The sequence below is a fragment of the Labrus bergylta genome, chromosome 11 (assembly GCF_963930695.1).
Source record: "Labrus bergylta chromosome 11, fLabBer1.1, whole genome shotgun sequence".
NCBI classification, from domain to species: Eukaryota; Metazoa; Chordata; class Actinopteri; order Labriformes; family Labridae; genus Labrus; species Labrus bergylta.
In genome coordinates this window covers 12,187,550-12,209,782 of record NC_089205.1, presented here as the reverse complement: position 1 = coordinate 12,209,782, position 22,233 = coordinate 12,187,550, and the positions used below count along the sequence as shown (strand labels likewise).

Sequence of the window (22,233 nt, the reverse complement as noted above, 5' to 3'; positions counted from 1 at the left end):
GTCTCTATACCTCCTGTTTTTACCTGTTGCTATCTTTCCCAACATTCTCCCTTTCTCAGTTTTCAAGTTTCAAGATGTGTTTCTGGGTGTTTCTTCTTCTCCCAGGCTCATCTCTGCCTTTCACCAGTGTATAAAGCAAACACCCTGATAACTGCAGTGGCTGAAATTGATGTGACATGTTTCAGATTTTTTTCCAGTCCTTTAATACTGCATCTTCCCTCCTCATCCCCGCCCTCTCTCTTTTCAATATCCCTGTGCATACTCCTCACTCACTTTCAGGGAGGTGAGCAATTCTAAAGCAAGCAAATGGATTCTATTCTGCAGGCTAGTTATTAAATTTGTTTGCAAATCTCTGCCCCCCTTGCCACTCACTGCCCCTCCCTCAACCTCCATCTCTTCACCCCTCCCTACTCTTCTTCCACAGTCCTTACTGTCATGAACATTCAGACCCATAAAATGCAATGAGAAATAGAGACAGGCTAATAGAGCAACAAAGAAATATGAACCATAAGCCTAAAAATAAAGAAAATAATTGAATACTCCTTATCCAAAACACATAGCACTTTTTCTTTTAATAATATGTTAGGTTGCTTTACTTTGTTTCTACTTGTCAAGTTTGCCTGTTTTTGCACACACACAATCAAGAACACAAGACATGATGGAATAAGTGACAGCAGTACTCAAAAAAGAGAGAGGGTCACCCTTAGTAAAACAAGATAAATTAAACCATAGACGAACAATGAAACAAGAGATAGCCACAAACATCCGATTCGATCCGAAGACCTTCAAAGTCCCCTTCATCCATATCAGTTTGAAGTTAAAACATTCTGTCCGCCATTGTCGGTTCTTCTCAGCTTTCTCCACAGAGCCTGTCAGCATAGCTTCCAAGCAAGATTGCGGACGTTGCTTTTAGATTCTGGGAGTGAGGTCCCACCCACGGACTTTCGAGATTAGAATCCATCATGATGTCTTCTTGTACTTAAAGGTCTAGTGAGGCCAACCGCAGGATAGGATATCTCCCTGATGGAGTTTAGACGCTGGTGTTAGTAGTGTTGAAGGAAGGATGCAGGATGTGAAAAGGAGTGGACTCCTGAGGAGCCAGACCGGCACAGTGTTGAGATGGATTGGGGTGAAGGAGGGTCACAGATCTCAAACTGAAATAAGAAATGTTCAGAGCAAGAGAAATAAAGAGAAGAGACTTTCAAATTTGACAGCAGCAGGATGGTTGGTCGATAGAGGTAGTGGCGAAATCTGGTTGGTTTAGTACTTAAAGAGTAAACACCACTAATCAGCTGATCACCTGAGCATGAAGACAGCGGGAGAGGTAGAGAGGGAGTGACATGAATGAATGAGTATGAAAAAGTATTACTGCTTGAACTTGTGCTGAGCTTCATTTATACAAAGGATATGTTGAAGGGCAGAGAAGAGGTTAAGGCACACAGACTAACAGCCTGTCACATGTGCCACAAGCATACACTGCAGACACAAACAAAGAGTATATGTATTCCACAAAACCCGAAAACCCACATACTGACATTTTAACCTGGACTATTTTCACTATTTCAAATGACAACCACACTAATAAAGATTGGTAAACAAGGGTAATACTCTAAATTTCCCAGACAATGAGCAGAGTGCAACAAAACGATTCCAAAGAAGCATCGTGTTGTTTATCAAGCTTACCAAGGCAGGGTGCACTGATAGGTAAGCACTATCAAAGAAAGGTTTGTAGCATATCAACAATAGTGCAGTTTAACACAATATTTAGCCCACTTGACAGCCAAGAGCTCTCGATTGAAGGCTAAGGCACTATGTATTGCTGGTATCTTTGATTATTTTTACATATTTATTCAATTCAATTTAATAATTCCACATTAGCTTCCCGGATTCTGTCAGATTATGACATTTACAGCCTAACAAAAGCATGATAAATGACAATAATGTGAAAGACAGGAGTTTTCTTCATTAATACTCATCAATAATGCATTATATTTAAGACTATTAAAAGTGCAAGGTTTCTTTTTTTTTCTTTCCTTTTTGGCCCTCAACCAAAGTAGGCATGTCCCTGACTAAGGATTTACATAATCGGACCTAATTTGTCAGATGTTGCCTATAGTCAACTGACGGTCAAAAGCTTTGTTGTTGTGTTTTTGCGCTCATTGATCCATATTCTTGTCTGAGTTAAACCACATAATTAAACTATTTGTCATGTAGATATGGAATAACAATTAATTCTATGATAGGACTTGATCCATAGTTTTTTTCACTCATTCAGTCTCCAAAAATGTGACATTATAGCGATATAACAAAGAAGGCACACACACTCACAGCTCAGTGTAAGCGGTTCCTATTTTAGAAAGCCTTAACAACATATCACACTACAATTGGCGATCTAACAATTAAGCATTGTGCACCCAAACAAAGTACCATTTGATACCAAAACCCGGGATCAAATCAGGGTCCTTTAGATCTTCAGTCTGACGCTCTCCCAACTGAGCTATTTCGGCACAAAAATATATACTGGACCAGAGGACAAACACTACATTCATGAGTAAAAGACAATGAGAAGAAACAGGTTTTTGCTGAATCATGGACAAGAATACTGTTTTACAAATCATGAACAACATGTTATACTACAATTGGCAAGGCGATCTCACAATCACAGCGTTGTGCACCCAAACAAAGTACCATTTGATGTTGAAACCCGGGATCGAGCCAGGGACCTTCAGGTCTTCTGTCTGACGCTCTCCCTACTGACTATTTTCTTCACAAAGGGGTGTACTGGACCAGTGGACAAACACAATATTCATGAGTAAAAGACATTGAGAAGAAAAAGGTTTTCCCTGAATCGTGGTCAAAAATCCTATTTTACAAATCATTGACAACATGTTACACTACAATTGGCAAGGTGATCTAACAATCAAAGCGTTGTGCACCCAGACAAAGTACCATTTGTTGCCAAAACCCAGGATTGAACCAGGGATCTTCAGATCTTCAGTCTGACGTTCTCCCAACTGAGCTATTTCGGCACAAAGTGGTATTCTGGACCAGTGGACAAACATAATATTCATGAGTAGAAGACAATGAGAAGAAATAGGTGTTTACTGAATCATGGACAAGGTTCCTATTTTAGAAATCACTTACTATAATTGGCAAGGCGATCTAACAATTACAGCGTTGTGCACCCAAACAAAGTACCATTTGTTGCCGAAACAGGGACCTTCAGATCTTCAGTCTGACGCTCTCCAAACTGAGCTATTTCGGCACAAAGAAGTATACTGGACCAGAGGACAAACACAATATTCATGAGTAAAAGACATTGAGAAGAAAGACATTTTCGCTGAATCATGGACAAGGTTCCTATTTTACAAATCATTAACAACATGTTACACTACAATTGGCAAGGCGATCTAACAATCAAAGCGTTGTGCACCCAAACAAAGTACTATTTCTTGCCAAAACCCGAGCTTGAACCAGGGACCTTCAGATCTTCAGTCTGACACTCTCCCAACTGAGCTATTTCGGCACGAAGTGGTCTTCTGGACCAGTGGACAAACATAATATTCCTGAGTAAAAGACTTTGAGAAGAAACAGGTTTTTACTGAATCATGGGCAAGGTTCCTATTTTAGAAATCACTTGGTATAATTGGCTAGGCAATTTAACAATCACAGCGTTGTGCACCCAAACAAAGTACCATTCGATGTCGAAAACCACGATCAAACCAGGGACCTTCAGATCTTCAGTCTGACGCTCTCCCTACTGACTATTTTCTTCACAAAGGGGTATACTGGACCAGTGGACAAACACAATATTCATGAGTAGAAGACATTGAGAAGAAAAAGGTTTTCACTGAATCGTGGACAAGAATCCTATTTTACAAATCATTAACAACATGTTACACTACAATTGGCAAGGTGATCTAACAATCAAAGCGTTGTGCACCCAAAAAGAGTACCATTTGATGCTGTAACCCAGGTTCTTCAGATCTTCAGTCTGACGCTCTCCCAACTGAGCTATTTCTTCATAAAGAGGTATACTGGACCAGTAGACAAACACTATATTCATGAGTAAAATACATTGAGAAGAAAGACATTTTTGCTGAATCATGGACAAGAATCCTATTTTACAAATCATTAACAACATGTTACACTACAATTGGCAAGGTGATCTAACAATCACAGCGTTGTGCACCCAAACAAAGTACCAGTCGATGTCGAAACCCGGGATCGAGTCAGGGACCTTCAGATCTTCAGTCTGATGTGCTCCCAACTGAGTTATTTTTGCACAAAGTGCTATTCTGGACCAGTGGACAATCCTAATATTCATGAGTAAAAGACAATGAAAAGAAACAGGTGTTTACTGAATCATGGACAAGGTTCCTATTTTTGAAATCACTTACTATAATTGTCAAGGTGATCTAACAATCACAGTGTTGTGAACCCAAACAAAGTACCATTTGATGTCGAAACCCGGGATTGAACCAGGGACCTTCAAATCTTCAGTCTGGGGGAAAACTGGACCAGTGGACAAACACAATATTCATGAGTAAAAGACATTGAGAAGAAACAGGTTTTCCCTGAATCGTGGCCAAGAATCTTATTTTACAAATCATTAACAACATGTTACACTACAATTGGCAAGGCGATCTAACAATCAAAGTGTTGTGCACCCAAACAAAGTACCATTTGTTGCCGAAACCTGGGATTGAACCAGGGAACTTCAGATCTTCAGTCTGACGCTCTCCCAACTGAGCTATTTTGGTACAAAGTGGTATACTGGACCAGTGGACAAACATAATATTCATGAGTAAAAGACTTTGAGAAGAATCAGGTTTTTACTGAATCATGGACAAGAATCCTATTTTACAAATCATTAACAACATGTTACATTACAATTGGTAAGGTGATCTAACAATCAAAGCGTTGTGCACCCAAACAAAGCACTATTTGTTGCCGAAACCCGGGATTGAACCAGGGACCTTCAGATCTTCAGTCTGACGCTCTCCCAAATTAGCTATTTCGGCACAAAGAAGTATACTGGACCAGAGGACAAACACAATATTCATGAGTAAAAGACATTGAGAAGAAAGACGTTTTTGCTGAATCATGGACAAGAATCCTATTTTACAAATCATTAACAACATGTTACACTACAATTGGCAAGGCGATCTAACAATCAAAGTGTTGTGCACCCAAACAAAGTACCATTTGTTGCTGAAACCCGGGATCAAAACAGGGACCTTCAGATCTTCAGTCTGACGCTCTCCCAAATTAGCTATTTCGGCACAAAGTGGTATGCTGGACCAGAGGACAAACACTATATTCATGAGTAAAAGACATTGAGAAGAAAGATGTTTTTGCTCAATCATGGACAAGAATCCTATTTTACAAATCATTAACAACATGTTACACTACAATTGGCAAGGTGATCTAACAATCAAAGCGTTGTGCACCCAAAAAGAGTACCATTTGATGCTGTAACCCAGGTTCTTCAGATCTTCAGTCTGACGCTCTCCCAACTGAGCTATTTCTTCACGAAGAGGTATACTGGACCAGTAGACAAACACTATATTCATGAGTAAAATACATTGAGAAGAAAGACATTTTTGCTGAATCATGGACAAGAATCCTATTTTACAAATCATTAACAACATGTTACACTACAATTGGCAAGGTGATCTAACAATCACAGCGTTGTGCACCCAAACAAAGTACCATTCGATGTCGAAACCCGGGATCGAGCCAGGGACTTTCAGATCTTCAGTCTGACGTGCTCCCAACTGAGTTATTTTTGCACAAAGTGCTATTCTGGACCAGTGGACAATCCTAATATTCATGAGTAAAAGACAATGAAAAGAAACAGGTGTTTACTGAATCATGGACAAGGTTCCTATTTTTGAAATCACTTACTATAATTGTCAAGGTGATCTAACAATCACAGTGTTGTGAACCCAAACAAAGTACCATTTGATGTCGAAACCCGGGATTGAACCAGGGACCTTCAAATCTTCAGTCTGGGGGAAAACTGGACCAGTGGACAAACACAATATTCATGAGTAAAAGACATTGAGAAGAAACAGGTTTTCCCTGAATCGTGGACAAGAATCCTATTTTACAAATCATTAACAACATGTTACACTACAATTGGCAAGGCGATCTAACAATCAAAGCGTTGTGCACCCAAACAAAGTACCATTTGTTGCCGAAACCTGGGATTGAACCAGGGAACTTCAGATCTTCAGACTGACGCTCTCCCAACTAAGCTATTTTGGTACAAAGTGGTATACTGGACCAGTGGACAAACATAATATTCATGAGTAAAAGACTTTGAGAAGAATCAGGTTTTTACTGAATCATGGACAAGAATCCTATTTTACAAATCATTAACAACATGTTACATTACAATTGGTAAGGTGATCTAACAATCAAAGCGTTGTGCACCCAAACAAAGCACTATTTGTTGCCGAAACCCGGGATTGAACCAGGGACCTTCAGATCTTCAGTCTGACGCTCTCCCAAATTAGCTATTTCGGCACAAAGAAGTATACTGGACCAGAGGACAAACACAATATTCATGAGTAAAAGACATTGAGAAGAAAGACGTTTTTGCTGAATCATGGACAAGAATCCTATTTTACAAATCATTAACAACATGTTACACTACAATTGGCAAGGCGATCTAACAATCAAAGTGTTGTGCACCCAAACAAAGTACCATTTGTTGCTGAAACCCGGGATCAAAACAGGGACCTTCAGATCTTCAGTCTGACGCTCTCCCAAATTAGCTATTTCGGCACAAAGTGGTATGCTGGACCAGTGGACAAACATAATATTCATGAGTAAAAGACTTTGAGAAGAAACAGGTCTTTACTGAATCATGGACAAGGTTCCTATTTTAGAAATCACTTACTATAATTGTCAAGGCGATCTAACAATCACAGCGTTGTGCACCCAAAAAGAGTACCATTCGATGCTGAAACCCAGGTCCTTCAGATCTTCAGTCTGACGCTCTCCCAACTGAGATATTTCTTCACAAAGAGGTATACTGGACCAGTAGACAAACACAATATTCATGAGTAAAAGACAATGAGAAGAAACAGGTTTTTGCTGAATCATGGACAAGAATCCTATTTTACAAATCATTAACAACATGCTACACTCCAATTGGCAAGGTGATCTAACAATCAAAGCGTTGTGCACCCAAACAAAGTACCATTCGATGTCGAAACCCGCAATTGAAACAGGGACCTTCAGATCTTGAGTCTGACACTCTCCCTACCCACTATTTTCTTCACAAAGGGGTATACTGGACCAGTGGACAAACACAATATTCATGAGTAAAAGACATTGAGAAGAAAAAGGTTCTTGCTGAATCGTGGACAAGAATCCTATTTTACAAATCATTAACAACATGTTACACTACAATTGGCAAGGCGATCTAACAATCAAAGAGTTGTGCACCCAAACAAAGTACCATTTGTTGCCGAAACCCGGGATCGAACGAGGGACCTTCAGATCTTCAGTCTGACGCTCTCCGAACTGAGCTATTTCGGCACAAAGAAGTATACTGGACCAGAGGATAAACACAATATTCATGAGTAAAAGCCTTTGAGAAGAAACAAGTTTTTACTGAATCAAGAGCAAGGTTCCTATTTTTGAAATCACTTACTATAATTGGCAAGGCAATCTAACAATCACAGTGTTGTGTGTTTGTTTTTCGTTTCTTCTCAAAAGTTAAGTGGTTTTGACATAAGTCATCTAATTGTTTTAGATATAAGACTTTACTTACTAAAAAATAACAAATATTATTGTAATATTATTTTTATATTACTGTGTCAAATTGCTAAGAAATAAGTCAAATGTAAGAATTGGAGCAGAAGCACACACATTTATTGAAATATTTCAATTAAAAAATCTAAAAACATTTAAATAAAAGGCACATTTCACATTTTAGGACATTTCCTTTAAACAAAATAATGATATATTTGGTGTTTTAGCCTCTAGCCTCAAACAGACTAATGCTGTAGATTGAATCTGAATCTCTGAACTTGAGATTTTACACCTGCAGCAGACTCTGTGAGTCAAGACTGTCTACAACGAGTGGGACACTCGAGTCCAGCTGTGGGTGATTTTCCGAGCAGTATCTACAGCGTGTTTACATGGACGGGACAGTACACACTCCTTATTTGAATGCCATGTAAGCATTTTAAAAAACTAAAATGTGAAGAGACAGACAGGACGGGGCAGACAGAAGGGGAGAACAATGAATCATCATTTATTCTCGGCCCTTTTCCTCCTCATTTCTTCCAGCCACTGCTTCAGTGGCATCCCTGCGAAAGTGGGGCAATAAATGTATCCATGAAATTGCCTGTCGCCACTGTCTTTGTTCCGGGGCTGATGGCATTTGCTGCACTTATTATGTTCCACCTGACGATTGTAGGGCCACGGGGCAGGGGGTGGAGGGGGAAGAGGGCCAGCAGGGGCGATAGGCCTGGGAGAGGGGACAGCCAACATTGACAAATTTGATACACGTTTTTGTAGAATTGTGACATGAGAATAAGAGCAGTGATGAGGAATTGTACCTTCTTTGTGGAGTCCAGCTTCAGGATGGAGCCAAAGGTAGATGTAATGCTGGCTTTGATGTGCTCCAGCCTGCTTAAGATGTCCCGCCCGTAGACCGCCAGCATCCACTTATAGGTGGGAATGGCCACAGGCTCAGGCGGGTCCTGAAACACCACAGGGAACAGGCTGGGCCGGCCCACAAAGTCAGAGCATGCCCCGAGGTACTGGCAGAGGCGCTGCAGCCACTCCTCGCTGTGGTTTTCCCTCAGCTGCTTCACCAAGCGAGACGGGCTGTTGCCCAGGGTCCTCTCCCGCAGGAAGCGGATGACCCGAAGGTCACAAGCATATCTGTATTAAAAGAAAGGGAAGAGACAGAGACATTGAGACAAACACAAAAAGACAGTCCAACCTCTTATATCAGTCTGTTTCAATTACAGACAATTTTCAAATAAACAATGTAACACAATAATATGTATTCTCATTAACATTTTTTTGTACATGCTTACAGTGGTGTCTTTATACTCACTTCTGAGTCAGGATGAGCCTGAATTCGAGCCGGTGAGCCAGGTCAAGCTGGTCCAGGATGGTCTTGCTGCTGGACAGGTAGTTGGTTTTGCAACCAATGCTGTTGCACCTGAGGGTCTCTGTGACCATCAGGTAGTACCTGTCCACGTCAAGGACCTGACGGGCTCTCTTGTGGGTACCGTATCCCACCAGCTGCTTCCCACACACAGGACAGGTTAGCCTGACCTTCCACAAGTGGTACGGCATCCACACAAGCAGGCGATGATTAAAAAAGCGCTCTGGAGTGGGGGCCTGATGGTAGATGAGCGCTGGCCCGGGTGGCTCGTACCACAGCTTCAGGTCGGTCCGTAGTCGCTGGTTTCTCCACAGAGCTGCAGAGATCCATCTCTGGTCCTGGAGGGGGATGGTCTTTCTCATCTTCACTGGCAGCCAGGGTAGGTCAGGGCCAGGGGCAGCCAACACATCCTCCGCTGACATATTGCTGAGAGGATCAGGACCAGGAGTGGTAGAGGAGGCACAGACAGGAGGGTCTGAGGAGGCACTGGAGGGAGCAGCTGTTACAACCTAATAATAAACAAATTATGTACAGAAAGACACACACAAATAAAACATTAACACATCATAAATCACTGAACTGCTTAGGTTAGGGTTTGATGTTTGGCAACAACAACAAAAAATTATCAATAGGATTCTTACAGCGGCAGTGGCTGGGGGGATTATTGAGGCTGATGACACAGGAGAGGGGGGAAGAGAGAAAGGGGAGGTGGTCCTAATATATTTTCTGGGACTCTGGGCAGGGGATGATGTCCTCCCTGATGTTGGTGTTGCAGTGTCGATGTTTGTGGTGGCACTGGGGGACGTACTAATAAGGGGCTGAGAGAGAAACAGGAGGAAATACAGGCTAATGAATATCTACAAACTCATGTATCACTACTAAGCATAATAAATCATTGTGTCATAATAAGACATGATAAAGCATTTAACCAAGGAGAAATTATGTCACAAGCAATACTATAAATCAAATGTATGCCTAGAGTGTCACCATACTGTACCTTTGCAGGCTTCCTAGCCACAGTTAAATTTGGCTTCAAAGCAGCACCATGCGACCCGCCAAACCGTGGTTTTGTAAACTGAAAGAAAATTAATGTAATCTTACAGGATGCATGATCATGTTATTTATTCTGTAAAACATAGAAGTCAGTAGTTAAGAGTCATTGGGTAAAAATCACAAACAGAATAAAGATTTACCATAGCCAGATTCAAAGCAGGCCTCTGCACAGGTCCAGCAAATGTTGATGCTGAGGAGGCAGCAGCAGCGCTTGAAGGACCTTGCCCTTGACCAGTGCCGATAGTGGTACGGGGAAATGGGGTGACAGGGACTGAGCTGGAATGCTAAAGATGTACAGAGACTTTTGAAGTCATTTCAAGCAAACGACACAACAACAAAAATGTGCACACAACAATTTGATGTTAGTTTAAAAATACCTTCTTAGTGTGGAAACCACAGCCACATGTCTGTGGGGTTCAGGGGACAAACACAATATTCATGACTAAAAGACATTGAGAAGAAAGACGTTTTCGCTGAATCATGGACAAGAATCCTATTTTACAAATCAATAACAACATGTTACACTACAATTGGCAAGGCGATCTAACAATCAAAGCGTTGTGCACCCAAACAAAGTACCATTTGTTGCCAAAACCCTGGATCGAACCAGGGACCTTCATATCTTCAGTCTGACACTCTCCCAACTGAGCTATTTAAGCACAAAGTGGTATTCTGGACCAGTGGACAAAGATAATATTCATGAGTAAAAGACTTTGAGAAGAAACAGGTTTTTACTGAATCATGGACAAGGATCCTATTTTAGAAATCACTTACTATAATTGGCAAGGCGATCGAACAATCAAAGCGTTGTGCACCCAAAAAAAGTACCATTTGATGCCGAAACCCGGGACCTTCAGATCTTCAGTCTGACGCGCTCCCAACTGAGCTACTTCTTCACAAAAAAGTATACTGGACCAGTGGACAAACACAATATTCATGAGTAAAAGACATTGGGAAGAATCAGGTTTTTGCTGAATCACGGACAAGGTTCCTATTTTAGAAATCACTTACTATAATTGGCAAGGGGATCTAAAAACCACTGCGTTGTGCACCCAAACAAAGTACCATTTGATGTTGAAACCAAGATCAAACCAGGGACCTTCAGATCGCCAGTCTGATGCTCTCCCAACTGAGCTATTTCGGCACAAAGAGGTATACTGGAAAAGAGGACAAACACAATATTCATGAGAAAAAGACAATGAGAAGAAACAGGTTTTTGCTGAATCATGGACAAGAATCCTATTCTACAAATCATTAACAACACGTTACACTACAATTGGCAAGGCGATCTAACAATCAAAGCGTTGTGAACCCAAACAAAGTACCATTTGTTGCCAAAACCCGGGATTGAACCAGGGACCTTCAGATCTTCAGTCTGACGCTCTCCCAACTGAGCTATTTCGGCACAAAGTGGTATGTAGGACCTGTGGACAAACATAATATTCCTGAGTAAAAGACTTTGAGAAGAAACAGGTTTTTACTGAATCATGGACAAGAATCCTATTTTACAAATCATTACACTACAATTAGCAAGGCGATCTAACAATCGAAGCGTTGTGCACTGAAACAAAATACCATTTGTTGCTGAAAGCCGGGATCAAACCAGGGACCTTCAGATCTTCAGTCTGACGCTCTCCCAACTGAGCTATTTCGGCACAAAGTGGTATACTGGACCAGAGGACAAACACAATATTCATGAGTAAAAGACTTTGAGAAGAAAGATGTTTTCGCTGAATCATGGACAAGAACCCTATTTTACAAATCATTAACAACATGTTACACTACAATTAACAAAGGGGATTGAACAATCAAAGCGTTGTGCACCCAAACAAAGTACCATCTGTTGCCGAAACCCGGGATTGAACCAGGGACCTTCAGATCTTCAGTCTGACGCTCTCCCAACTGAGCTATTTCGGCACAAAGAAGTATACTGGACCAGAGGACAAACACAATATTCATGAGTAAAAGACAATGAGAAGAAACAGGTTTTTGCTGAATCATGGACAAGGTTCCTATTTTAGAAATCACTTACTATTATTGTGAAGGCGATCTAACAATCACAGCGTTGTGCACCTAAAAATAGTACCATTTGATGCTGAAACCCGGGATCTTCAGATCTTCAGTCTGACGCTCTCCCAACTGAGCTATTTCTTCACGAAAAAAGTATACTGGACCAGTTTTAGAAATCACTTACTATAATTGGCAAGGCGATCTAACAATCACAGCGTTGTGCACCCAAAAAGAGTACCATTTGATGCTGAAACCTGGGTTCTTCAGCTCTTCAGTCTGACGCTCTCCCAACTGAGCTATTTTTTCACATGTTGGTATACTGGACCAGTAGCCAAACACTATATTCATGAGTAAAAGACTTTGAGAAGAAAGATGTTTTCGCTGAATCATGGACAAGAACCCTATTTCACAAATCATTAACAACATGTTACACTACAATTAACAAAGGGGATTGAACAATCAAAGCGTTGTGCACCCAAACAAAGTAGCATTTGTTGCCGAATCCCAGGATTGAACCAGGGACCTTCAGATCTTCAGTCTGACGCTCTCCCAACTGAGCTTTTTCGGCACGAAGTGGTATTCTGGACCAGTGGACAAACATAATATTCATGAGTAAAAGACTTTGAGAAGAAACAGGTTTTTACTGAATCATGGACAAGGTTCCTATTTTAGAAATCACTTACTATAATTGGCAAGGCGATCTAACAATCACAGCGTTGTGCACCTAAAAATAGTACCATTTGATGCTGAAACCCGGGATCTTCAGATCTTCAGTCTGACGCTCTCCCAACTGAGCTATTTCTTCACGAAAAAAGTATACTGGACCAGTTTTAGAAATCACTTACTATAATTGGCAAGGCGATCTAACAATCACAGCGATGTGCACCCAAAAAGAGTACCATTTGATGCTGAAACCTGGGTTCTTCAGCTCTTCAGTCTGACGCTCTCCCAACTGAGCTATTTTTTCACAAATTGGTATACTGGACCAGTAGCCAAACACTATATTCATGAGTAAAAGACTTTGAGAAGAAAGATGTTTTCGCTGAATCATGGACAAGAACCCTATTTTACAAATCATTAACAACATGTTACACTACAATTAACAAAGGGGACTGAACAATCAAAGCGTTGTGCACCCAAACAAAGTAACATCTGTTGCCGAAACCCGGGATCTTCAGAGCTTCAGTCTGACGCTCTCCCAACTGAGCTATTTCGGCACAAAGTGGTATACTGGACCAGTGCACAAACATAATATTCATGAGTAAAAGACTTTGAGTAGAAACAGGTTTTTACTGAATCATGGACAAGGTTCCTATTTTAGAAATTACTTACTATAATTGGCAAGGCGATCTAACAATCACAGCGTTGTGCACCCAAAAAGAGTACCATTTGATGCTGAAACCCTGGTTCTTCAGATCTTCAGTCTGACGCTCTCCCAACTGAGCTATTTCTTCACAAAGAGGTATACTGGACCAGTAGACAAACACTATATTCATGAGTAAAAGACAATGAGAAGAAACAGGTTTTTACTGAGTCATGGACAAGAATCCTATTTTACGAATCATTAACAACACGTTACACTACAATTGGCAAGGCGATCTAACAATTAAAGCATTGTGAACTCAAACAAAGTACCATTTGTTGCCGAAACTGGGGATTGAACAAGGGACCTTCAGATCTTCAGTCTGACGCTCTCCCAACTGAGCTATTTCTTCACGAAAAAAGTATACTGGACCAGTGGACAAACATAATATTCATGAGTAAAAGACATTGGGAAGAAGCAGGTTTTTTCTGAATCATGGACAAGGTTCCTATTTTAGAAATCACTTACTATAATTGGCAAGGCGATCTAACAATCACAGCGTTGTGCACCCAAAAAGAGTACCATTTGATGCTGAAACCAGGGTTCTTCGGCTCTTCAGTCTGACGCTCTCCCAACTGAGCTATTTCGGCACAAAGTGGTATACTGGACCACAGGACAAACACAATATTCATGAGTGAAAGACAATGAGAAGAAACAGGTTTTTGCTGAATCACGGACAAGAATTGTATTTTACAAATCGTTAACAACATGTTACAGTACAATTGGCAAGGCGATCTAACAATCAAAGCGTTGTGCACTCAAACAAAGTAGCATTTGTTGCCGAAACCCAGGATTGAACCAGGGACCTTCAGATCTTCAGTCTGACGCTCTCCCAACTGAGCTATTTCGGCACAAAGTGGTATACTGGACCAGAGGACAAACACAATATTCATGAGTAAAAGACTTTGAGAAGAAAGATGTTTTCGCTGAATCATGGACAAGAACCCTATTTTACAAATCATTAACAACATGTTACACTACAATTAACAAAGGGGATTGAACAATCAAAGCGTTGTGCACCCAAACAAAGTACCATCTGTTGCCGAAACCCGGGATTGAACCAGGGACCTTCAGATCTTCAGTCTGACGCTCTCCCAACTGAGCTATTTCGGCACAAAGTGGTATACTGGACCAGAGGACAAACACAATATTCATGAGTAAAAGACAATGAGAAGAAACAGGTTTTTGCTGAATCATGGACAAGGTTCCAATTTTAGAAATCACTTACTATTATTGTGAAGGCGATCTAACAATCACAGCGTTGTGCACCTAAAAATAGTACCATTTGATGCTGAAACCCGGGATCTTCAGATCTTCAGTCTGACGCTCTCCCAACTGAGCTATTTCTTCACGAAAAAAGTATACTGGACCAGTTTTAGAAATCACTTACTATAATTGGCAAGGCGATCTAACAATCACAGCGTTGTGCACCCAAAAAGAGTACCATTTGATGCTGAAACCTGGGTTCTTCAGCTCTTCAGTCTGACGCTCTCCCAACTGAGCTATTTTTTCACATGTTGGTATACTGGACCAGTAGCCAAACACTATATTCATGAGTAAAAGACTTTGAGAAGAAAGATGTTTTCGCTGAATCATGGACAAGAACCCTATTTCACAAATCATTAACAACATGTTACACTACAATTAACAAAGGGGATTGAACAATCAAAGCGTTGTGCACCCAAACAAAGTAGCATTTGTTGCTGAAACCCAGGATCAAACCAGGGACCTTCAGATCTTCAGTCTGACGCTCTCCCAACTGAGCTTTTTCGGCACGAAGTGGTATTCTGGACCAGTGGACAAACATAATATTCATGAGTAAAAGACTTTGAGAAGAAACAGGTTTTTACTGAATCATGGACAAGGTTCCTATTTTAGAAATCACTTACTATAATTGGCAAGGCGATCTAACAATCACAGCGTTGTGCACCTAAAAATAGTACCATTTGATGCTGAAACCCGGGATCTTCAGATCTTCAGTCTGACGCTCTCCCAACTGAGCTATTTCTTCACGAAAAAAGTATACTGGACCAGTTTTAGAAATCACTTACTATAATTGGCAAGGCGATCTAACAATCACAGCGTTGTGCACCCAAAAAGAGTACCATTTGATGCTGAAACCTGGGTTCTTCAGCTCTTCAGTCTGACGCTCTCCCAACTGAGCTATTTTTTCACAAATTGGTATACTGGACCAGTAGCCAAACACTATATTCATGAGTAAAAGACTTTGAGAAGAAAGATGTTTTCGCTGAATCATGGACAAGAACCCTATTTTACAAATCATTAACAACATGTTACACTACAATTAACAAAGGGGACTGAACAATCAAAGCGTTGTGCACCCAAACAAAGTAACATCTGTTGCCGAAACCCGGGATCTTCAGAGCTTCAGTCTGACGCTCTCCCAACTGAGCTATTTCGGCACAAAGTGGTATACTGGACCAGTGCACAAACATAATATTCATGAGTAAAAGACTTTGAGTAGAAACAGGTTTTTACTGAATCATGGACAAGGTTCCTATTTTAGAAATTACTTACTATAATTGGCAAGGCGATCTAACAATCACAGCGTTGTGCACCCAAAAAGAGTACCACTTGATGCTGAAACCCTGGTTCTTCAGATCTTCAGTCTGACGCTCTCCCAACTGAGCTATTTCTTCACAAAGAGGTATACTGGACCAGTAGACAAACACTATATTCATGAGTAAAAGACAATGAGAAGAAACAGGTTTTTACTGAGTCATGGACAAGAATCCTATTTTACGAATCATTAACAACACGTTACACTACAATTGGCAAGGCGATCTAACAATTAAAGCATTGTGAACTCAAACAAAGTACCATTTGTTGCCGAAACTGGGGATTGAACAAGGGACCTTCAGATCTTCAGTCTGACGCTCTCCCAACTGAGCTATTTCTTCACGAAAAAAGTATACTGGACCAGTGGACAAACATAATATTCATGAGTAAAAGACATTGGGAAGAAGCAGGTTTTTTCTGAATCATGGACAAGGTTCCTATTTTAGAAATCACTTACTATAATTGGCAAGGCGATCTAACAATCACAGCGTTGTGCACCCAAAAAGAGTACCATTTGATGCTGAAACCAGGGTTCTTCGGCTCTTCAGTCTGACGCTCTCCCAACTGAGCTATTTCGGCACAAAGTGGTATACTGGACCACAGGACAAACACAATATTCATGAGTGAAAGACAATGAGAAGAAACAGGTTTTTGCTGAATCACGGACAAGAATTGTATTTTACAAATCGTTAACAACATGTTACAGTACAATTGGCAAGGCGATCTAACAATCAAAGCGTTGTGCACTCAAACAAAGTAGCATTTGTTGCCGAAACCCAGGATTGAACCAGGGACCTTCAGATCTTCAGTCTGACGCTCTCCCAACTGAGCTATTTCGGCACAAAGTGGTATACTGGACCAGAGGACAAACACAATATTCATGAGTAAAAGACTTTGAGAAGAAAGATGTTTTCGCTGAATCATGGACAAGAACCCTATTTCACAAATCATTAACAACATGTTACACTACAATTAACAAAGGGGATTGAACAATCAAAGCGTTGTGCACCCAAACAAAGTAGCATTTGTTGCCGAAACCCAGGATCAAACCAGGGACCTTCAGATCTTCAGTCTGACGCTCTCCCAACTGAGCTTTTTCGGCACGAAGTGGTATTCTGGACCAGTGGACAAACATAATATTCATGAGTAAAAGACTTTGAGAAGAAACAGGTTTTTACTGAATCATGGACAAGGTTCCTATTTTAGAAATCACTTACTATAATTGGCAAGGCGATCTAACAATCACAGCGTTGTGCACCTAAAAATAGTACCATTTGATGCTGAAACCCGGGATCTTCAGATCTTCAGTCTGACGCTCTCCCAACTGAGCTATTTCTTCACGAAAAAAGTATACTGGACCAGTTTTAGAAATCACTTACTATAATTGGCAAGGCGATCTAACAATCACAGCGTTGTGCACCCAAAAAGAGTACCATTTGATGCTGAAACCTGGGTTCTTCAGCTCTTCAGTCTGACGCTCTCCCAACTGAGCTATTTTTTCACAAATTGGTATACTGGACCAGTAGCCAAACACTATATTCATGAGTAAAAGACTTTGAGAAGAAAGATGTTTTCGCTGAATCATGGACAAGAACCCTATTTTACAAATCATTAACAACATGTTACACTACAATTAACAAAGGGGATTGAACAATCAAAGCGTTGTGCACCCAAACAAAGTAACATCTGATGCTGAAACCCGGGATTGAACCAGGGACCTTCAGATCTTCAGTCTGACGCTCTCCCAACTGAGCTATTTCGGCACAAAGTGGTATTCTGGACCAGTGCACAAACATAATATTCATGAGTAAAAGACTTTGAGAAGAAACAGGTTTTTACTGAATCATGGACAAGGTTCCTATTTTAGAAATCACTGACTATAATTGGCAAGGCGATCTAACAATCACAGCATTGTGCACCCAAAAAGAGTACCATTTGATGCTGAAACCCTGGTTCTTCAGATCTTCAGTCTGACGCTCTCCCAACTGAGCTATTTTGGCACAAAGTGGTATACTGGACCAGAGGACAAACACAATATTCATGAGTAAAAGACAATGAGAAGAAACAGGTTTTTGCTGAAGCATGGACAAGAATCATATTTCACAAATCATTAACAACATGTTACAGTACAATTAGCAAGGCGATCTAACAATCAAAGCGTTGTGCACTCAAACAAAGCAGCATTTGTTGCCGAAAGCCGGGATTGAACCAGGGACCTTCAGATCTTCAGTCTGATGCTCTCCCAACTGAGCTATTTTGGCACAAAGAGTTATCCTGGACCAGTGGACAAACATAATATTCATGAGTAAAAGACTTTGAGAAGAAACAGGTTTTTACTGAATCATGGACAAGAATCCTATTTCACAAATCATTAACAACATGTTACACTGCAATTGGCAAGGCGATCTAACAATCAGAGCGTTGTGCACTCAAATAAAGTAGCATTTGTTGCCGAAACCCGGGATTGAACCAGGGACCTTCAAATCTTCAGTCTGACGCTCTCCCAACTGAGCTATTTCGGCACAAAGTGGCATTCTGGACCAGTGGACAAACATAATATTCATGAGTAAAAGACTTTGAGAAGAAACAGGTTTTTACTGAATCATGGACAAGGTTCCTATTTTAGAAATCACTTACTATAATTGGCATGGCGATCTAACAATCACAGCGTTGTGCACCCAAAAAGAGTACCATTTGATGCTGAAACCCGGGTTCTTCAGCTCTTCAGTCTGACGCTCTCCCAACTGAGCCATTTTTTCACAAATTGGTATACTGGACCAGTAGCCAAACACTATATTCATGAGTAAAAGACAATGAGAAGAAACAGGTTTTTACTGAATCATGGACAAGAATCCTATTTCACAAATCATTAACAACATGTTACACTACAATTGGCAAGGCGATCTAACAATCAAAGCGTTGTGCACTCAAACAAAGTAGCATTTGTTGCCGAAACACGGGATCGAATCAGGGACCTTCAGAGCTTCAGTCTGACGCTCTCCCAACTGAGCTTTTTCGGCACGAAGTGGTATTCTGGACCAGTGGACAAACATAATATTCATGAGTAAAAGACTTTGAGAAGAAACAGGTTTTTACTGAATCATGGACAAGGTTCCTATTTTAGAAATCACTTACTATAATTGGCAAGGCGATCTAACAATCACAGCGTTGTGCACCTAAAAATAGTACCATTTGATGCTGAAACCCGGGATCTTCAGATCTTCAGTCTGACGCTCTCCCAACTGAGCTATTTCTTCACGAAAAAAGTATACTGGACCAGTTTTAGAAATCACTTACTATAATTGGCAAGGCGATCTAACAATCACAGCGTTGTGCACCCAAAAAGAGTACCATTTGATGCTGAAACCTGGGTTCTTCAGCTCTTCAGTCTGACGCTCTCCCAACTGAGCTATTTTTTCACAAATTGGTATACTGGACCAGTAGCCAAACACTATATTCATGAGTAAAAGACTTTGAGAAGAAAGATGTTTTCGCTGAATCATGGACAAGAACCCTATTTTACAAATCATTAACAACATGTTACACTACAATTAACAAAGGGGATTGAACAATCAAAGCGTTGTGCACCCAAACAAAGTAACATCTGTTGCCGAAACCCGGGATTGAACCAGGGACCTTCAGATCTTCAGTCTGACGCTCTCCCAACTGAGCTATTTTGGCACAAAGTGGTATACTGGACCAGAGGACAAACACAATATTCATGAGTAAAAGACTTTGAGAAGAAACAGGTTTTTGCTGAATCATGGACAAGAACCCTATTTCACAAATCATTAACAACATGTTACACTACAATTAACAAAGGGGATTGAACAATCAAAGCGTTGTGCACCCAAACAAAGTAACATCTGTTGCCGAAACCCGGGATTGAACCAGGGACCTTCAGATCTTCAGTCTGACGCTCTCCCAACTGAGCTATTTCGGCACAAAGTGGTATTCTGGACCAGTGCACAAACATAATATTCATGAGTAAAAGACTTTGAGAAGAAACAGGTTTTTACTGAATCATGGACAAGGTTCCTATTTTAGAAATCACTGACTATAATTGGCAAGGCGATCTAACAATCACAGCATTGTGCACCCAAAAAGAGTACCATTTGATGCTGAAACCCTGGTTCTTCAGATCTTCAGTCTGACGCTCTCCCAACTGAGCTATTTTGGCACAAAGTGGTATACTGGACCAGAGGACAAACACAATATTCATGAGTAAAAGACTTTGAGAAGAAACAGGTTTTTACTGAATCATGGACAAGAATCCTATTTCACAAATCATTAACAACATGTTACACTGCAATTGGCAAGGCGATCTAACAATCAGAGCGTTGTGCACTCAAATAAAGTAGCATTTGTTGCCGAAACCCGGGATTGAACCAGGGACCTTCAGATCTTCAGTCTGACGCTCTCCCAACTGAGCTATTTCGGCACAAAGTGGCATTCTGGACCAGTGGACAAACATAATATTCATGAGTAAAAGACTTTGAGAAGAAACAGGTTTTTACTGAATCATGGACAAGGTTCCTATTTTAGAAATCACTGACTATAATTGGCATGGCGATCTAACAATCACAGCGTTGTGCACCCAAAAAGAGTACCATTTGATGCTGAAACCCGGGTTCTTCAGCTCTTCAGTCTGACGCTCTCCCAACTGAGCCATTTTTTCACAAATTGGTATACTGGACCAGTAGCCAAACACTATATTCATGAGTAAAAGACAATGAGAAGAAACAGGTTTTTACTGAATCATGGACAAGAATCCTATTTCACAAATCATTAACAACATGTTACACTACAATTGGCAAGGCGATCTAACAATCAAAGCGTTGTGCACTCAAACAAAGTAGCATTTGTTGCCGAAACCCGGGATCGAATCAGGGACCTTCAGAGCTTCAGTCTGACGCTCTCCCAACTGAGCTTTTTCGGCACGAAGTGGTATTCTGGACCAGTGGACAAACATAATATTCATGAGTAAAAGACTTTGAGAAGAAACAGGTTTTTACTGAATCATGGACAAGGTTCCTATTTTAGAAATCACTTACTATAATTGGCAAGGCGATCTAACAATCACAGCGTTGTGCACCTAAAAATAGTACCATTTGATGCTGAAACCCGGGATCTTCAGATCTTCAGTCTGACGCTCTCCCAACTGAGCTATTTCTTCACGAAAAAAGTATACTGGACCAGTTTTAGAAATCACTTACTATAATTGGCAAGGCGATCTAACAATCACAGCGTTGTGCACCCAAAAAGAGTACCATTTGATGCTGAAACCTGGGTTCTTCAGCTCTTCAGTCTGACGCTCTCCCAACTGAGCTATTTTTTCACAAATTGGTATACTGGACCAGTAGACAAACACTAAATTCATGAGTAAAAGACAATGAGAAGAAACAGGTTTTCACTGAGTCATGGACAAGAATCCTATTTTACGAATCATTAACAACACGTTACAACACGTTGGTATACTGACGCTCTCCCAACTGAGCTATTTCGGCACAAAGTGGCATTCTGGACCAGTGGACAAACATAATATTCATGAGTAAAAGACTTTGAGAAGAAACAGGTTTTTACTGAATCATGGACAAGAATCCTATTTCACAAATCATTAACAACATGTTACACTGCAATTGGCAAGGCGATCTAACAATCAGAGCGTTGTGCACTCAAATAAAGTAGCATTTGTTGCCGAAACCCGGGATTGAACCAGGGACCTTCAGATCTTCAGTCTGACGCTCTCCCAACTGAGCTATTTCGGCACAAAGTGGCATTCTGGACCAGTGGACAAACATAATATTCATGAGTAAAAGACTTTGAGAAGAAACAGGTTTTTACTGAATCATGGACAAGGTTCCTATTTTAGAAATCACTTACTATAATTGGCATGGCGATCTAACAATCACAGCGTTGTGCACCCAAAAAGAGTACCATTTGATGCTGAAACCCGGGTTCTTCAGCTCTTCAGTCTGACGCTCTCCCAACTGAGCCATTTTTTCACAAATTGGTATACTGGACCAGTAGCCAAACACTATATTCATGAGTAAAAGACAATGAGAAGAAACAGGTTTTTACTGAA

The 22,233-nt window shown here is 40.7% G+C and overlaps 27 non-coding genes across 27 annotated transcripts; all 27 read right to left on the bottom strand.

Annotated features, from left to right (window-relative positions):
- Window positions 1–2,434: 2,434 nt before the first annotated feature.
- On the bottom strand, window positions 2,435–2,507 carry trnaf-gaa (transfer RNA phenylalanine (anticodon GAA)). The gene has a single exon. It is a non-coding gene; the product is annotated as a tRNA-Phe (tRNA).
- Window positions 2,508–2,956: 449 nt separating this feature from the next.
- trnaf-gaa (transfer RNA phenylalanine (anticodon GAA)) lies at window positions 2,957–3,029 on the bottom strand. Its single transcript has one exon. It is a non-coding gene; the product is annotated as a tRNA-Phe (tRNA).
- Window positions 3,030–3,453: 424 nt separating this feature from the next.
- Window positions 3,454–3,526, bottom strand: trnaf-gaa (transfer RNA phenylalanine (anticodon GAA)). Its single transcript has one exon. It is a non-coding gene; the product is annotated as a tRNA-Phe (tRNA).
- A 1,164-nt stretch (window positions 3,527–4,690) lies between these two features.
- trnaf-gaa (transfer RNA phenylalanine (anticodon GAA)) lies at window positions 4,691–4,763 on the bottom strand. The gene has a single exon. It is a non-coding gene; the product is annotated as a tRNA-Phe (tRNA).
- Window positions 4,764–4,951: 188 nt separating this feature from the next.
- Window positions 4,952–5,024, bottom strand: trnaf-gaa (transfer RNA phenylalanine (anticodon GAA)). Its single transcript has one exon. It is a non-coding gene; the product is annotated as a tRNA-Phe (tRNA).
- A 1,176-nt stretch (window positions 5,025–6,200) lies between these two features.
- Window positions 6,201–6,273, bottom strand: trnaf-gaa (transfer RNA phenylalanine (anticodon GAA)). The gene has a single exon. It is a non-coding gene; the product is annotated as a tRNA-Phe (tRNA).
- Window positions 6,274–6,461: 188 nt separating this feature from the next.
- trnaf-gaa (transfer RNA phenylalanine (anticodon GAA)) lies at window positions 6,462–6,534 on the bottom strand. The gene has a single exon. It is a non-coding gene; the product is annotated as a tRNA-Phe (tRNA).
- A 947-nt stretch (window positions 6,535–7,481) lies between these two features.
- On the bottom strand, window positions 7,482–7,554 carry trnaf-gaa (transfer RNA phenylalanine (anticodon GAA)). Its single transcript has one exon. It is a non-coding gene; the product is annotated as a tRNA-Phe (tRNA).
- Window positions 7,555–10,781: 3,227 nt separating this feature from the next.
- Window positions 10,782–10,854, bottom strand: trnaf-gaa (transfer RNA phenylalanine (anticodon GAA)). The gene has a single exon. It is a non-coding gene; the product is annotated as a tRNA-Phe (tRNA).
- A 673-nt stretch (window positions 10,855–11,527) lies between these two features.
- Window positions 11,528–11,600, bottom strand: trnaf-gaa (transfer RNA phenylalanine (anticodon GAA)). The gene has a single exon. It is a non-coding gene; the product is annotated as a tRNA-Phe (tRNA).
- A 177-nt stretch (window positions 11,601–11,777) lies between these two features.
- trnaf-gaa (transfer RNA phenylalanine (anticodon GAA)) lies at window positions 11,778–11,850 on the bottom strand. Its single transcript has one exon. It is a non-coding gene; the product is annotated as a tRNA-Phe (tRNA).
- A 189-nt stretch (window positions 11,851–12,039) lies between these two features.
- trnaf-gaa (transfer RNA phenylalanine (anticodon GAA)) lies at window positions 12,040–12,112 on the bottom strand. The gene has a single exon. It is a non-coding gene; the product is annotated as a tRNA-Phe (tRNA).
- Window positions 12,113–12,700: 588 nt separating this feature from the next.
- On the bottom strand, window positions 12,701–12,773 carry trnaf-gaa (transfer RNA phenylalanine (anticodon GAA)). Its single transcript has one exon. It is a non-coding gene; the product is annotated as a tRNA-Phe (tRNA).
- Window positions 12,774–14,346: 1,573 nt separating this feature from the next.
- trnaf-gaa (transfer RNA phenylalanine (anticodon GAA)) lies at window positions 14,347–14,419 on the bottom strand. The gene has a single exon. It is a non-coding gene; the product is annotated as a tRNA-Phe (tRNA).
- Window positions 14,420–14,608: 189 nt separating this feature from the next.
- Window positions 14,609–14,681, bottom strand: trnaf-gaa (transfer RNA phenylalanine (anticodon GAA)). Its single transcript has one exon. It is a non-coding gene; the product is annotated as a tRNA-Phe (tRNA).
- A 588-nt stretch (window positions 14,682–15,269) lies between these two features.
- Window positions 15,270–15,342, bottom strand: trnaf-gaa (transfer RNA phenylalanine (anticodon GAA)). Its single transcript has one exon. It is a non-coding gene; the product is annotated as a tRNA-Phe (tRNA).
- A 1,573-nt stretch (window positions 15,343–16,915) lies between these two features.
- Window positions 16,916–16,988, bottom strand: trnaf-gaa (transfer RNA phenylalanine (anticodon GAA)). Its single transcript has one exon. It is a non-coding gene; the product is annotated as a tRNA-Phe (tRNA).
- A 189-nt stretch (window positions 16,989–17,177) lies between these two features.
- Window positions 17,178–17,250, bottom strand: trnaf-gaa (transfer RNA phenylalanine (anticodon GAA)). Its single transcript has one exon. It is a non-coding gene; the product is annotated as a tRNA-Phe (tRNA).
- Window positions 17,251–17,838: 588 nt separating this feature from the next.
- On the bottom strand, window positions 17,839–17,911 carry trnaf-gaa (transfer RNA phenylalanine (anticodon GAA)). Its single transcript has one exon. It is a non-coding gene; the product is annotated as a tRNA-Phe (tRNA).
- Window positions 17,912–18,336: 425 nt separating this feature from the next.
- On the bottom strand, window positions 18,337–18,409 carry trnaf-gaa (transfer RNA phenylalanine (anticodon GAA)). Its single transcript has one exon. It is a non-coding gene; the product is annotated as a tRNA-Phe (tRNA).
- Window positions 18,410–18,597: 188 nt separating this feature from the next.
- trnaf-gaa (transfer RNA phenylalanine (anticodon GAA)) lies at window positions 18,598–18,670 on the bottom strand. The gene has a single exon. It is a non-coding gene; the product is annotated as a tRNA-Phe (tRNA).
- A 425-nt stretch (window positions 18,671–19,095) lies between these two features.
- On the bottom strand, window positions 19,096–19,168 carry trnaf-gaa (transfer RNA phenylalanine (anticodon GAA)). Its single transcript has one exon. It is a non-coding gene; the product is annotated as a tRNA-Phe (tRNA).
- A 588-nt stretch (window positions 19,169–19,756) lies between these two features.
- trnaf-gaa (transfer RNA phenylalanine (anticodon GAA)) lies at window positions 19,757–19,829 on the bottom strand. The gene has a single exon. It is a non-coding gene; the product is annotated as a tRNA-Phe (tRNA).
- Window positions 19,830–20,018: 189 nt separating this feature from the next.
- On the bottom strand, window positions 20,019–20,091 carry trnaf-gaa (transfer RNA phenylalanine (anticodon GAA)). Its single transcript has one exon. It is a non-coding gene; the product is annotated as a tRNA-Phe (tRNA).
- Window positions 20,092–20,516: 425 nt separating this feature from the next.
- On the bottom strand, window positions 20,517–20,589 carry trnaf-gaa (transfer RNA phenylalanine (anticodon GAA)). The gene has a single exon. It is a non-coding gene; the product is annotated as a tRNA-Phe (tRNA).
- A 425-nt stretch (window positions 20,590–21,014) lies between these two features.
- Window positions 21,015–21,087, bottom strand: trnaf-gaa (transfer RNA phenylalanine (anticodon GAA)). The gene has a single exon. It is a non-coding gene; the product is annotated as a tRNA-Phe (tRNA).
- Window positions 21,088–21,843: 756 nt separating this feature from the next.
- Window positions 21,844–21,916, bottom strand: trnaf-gaa (transfer RNA phenylalanine (anticodon GAA)). Its single transcript has one exon. It is a non-coding gene; the product is annotated as a tRNA-Phe (tRNA).
- Between the last annotated feature and the right edge of the window lie 317 nt (window positions 21,917–22,233).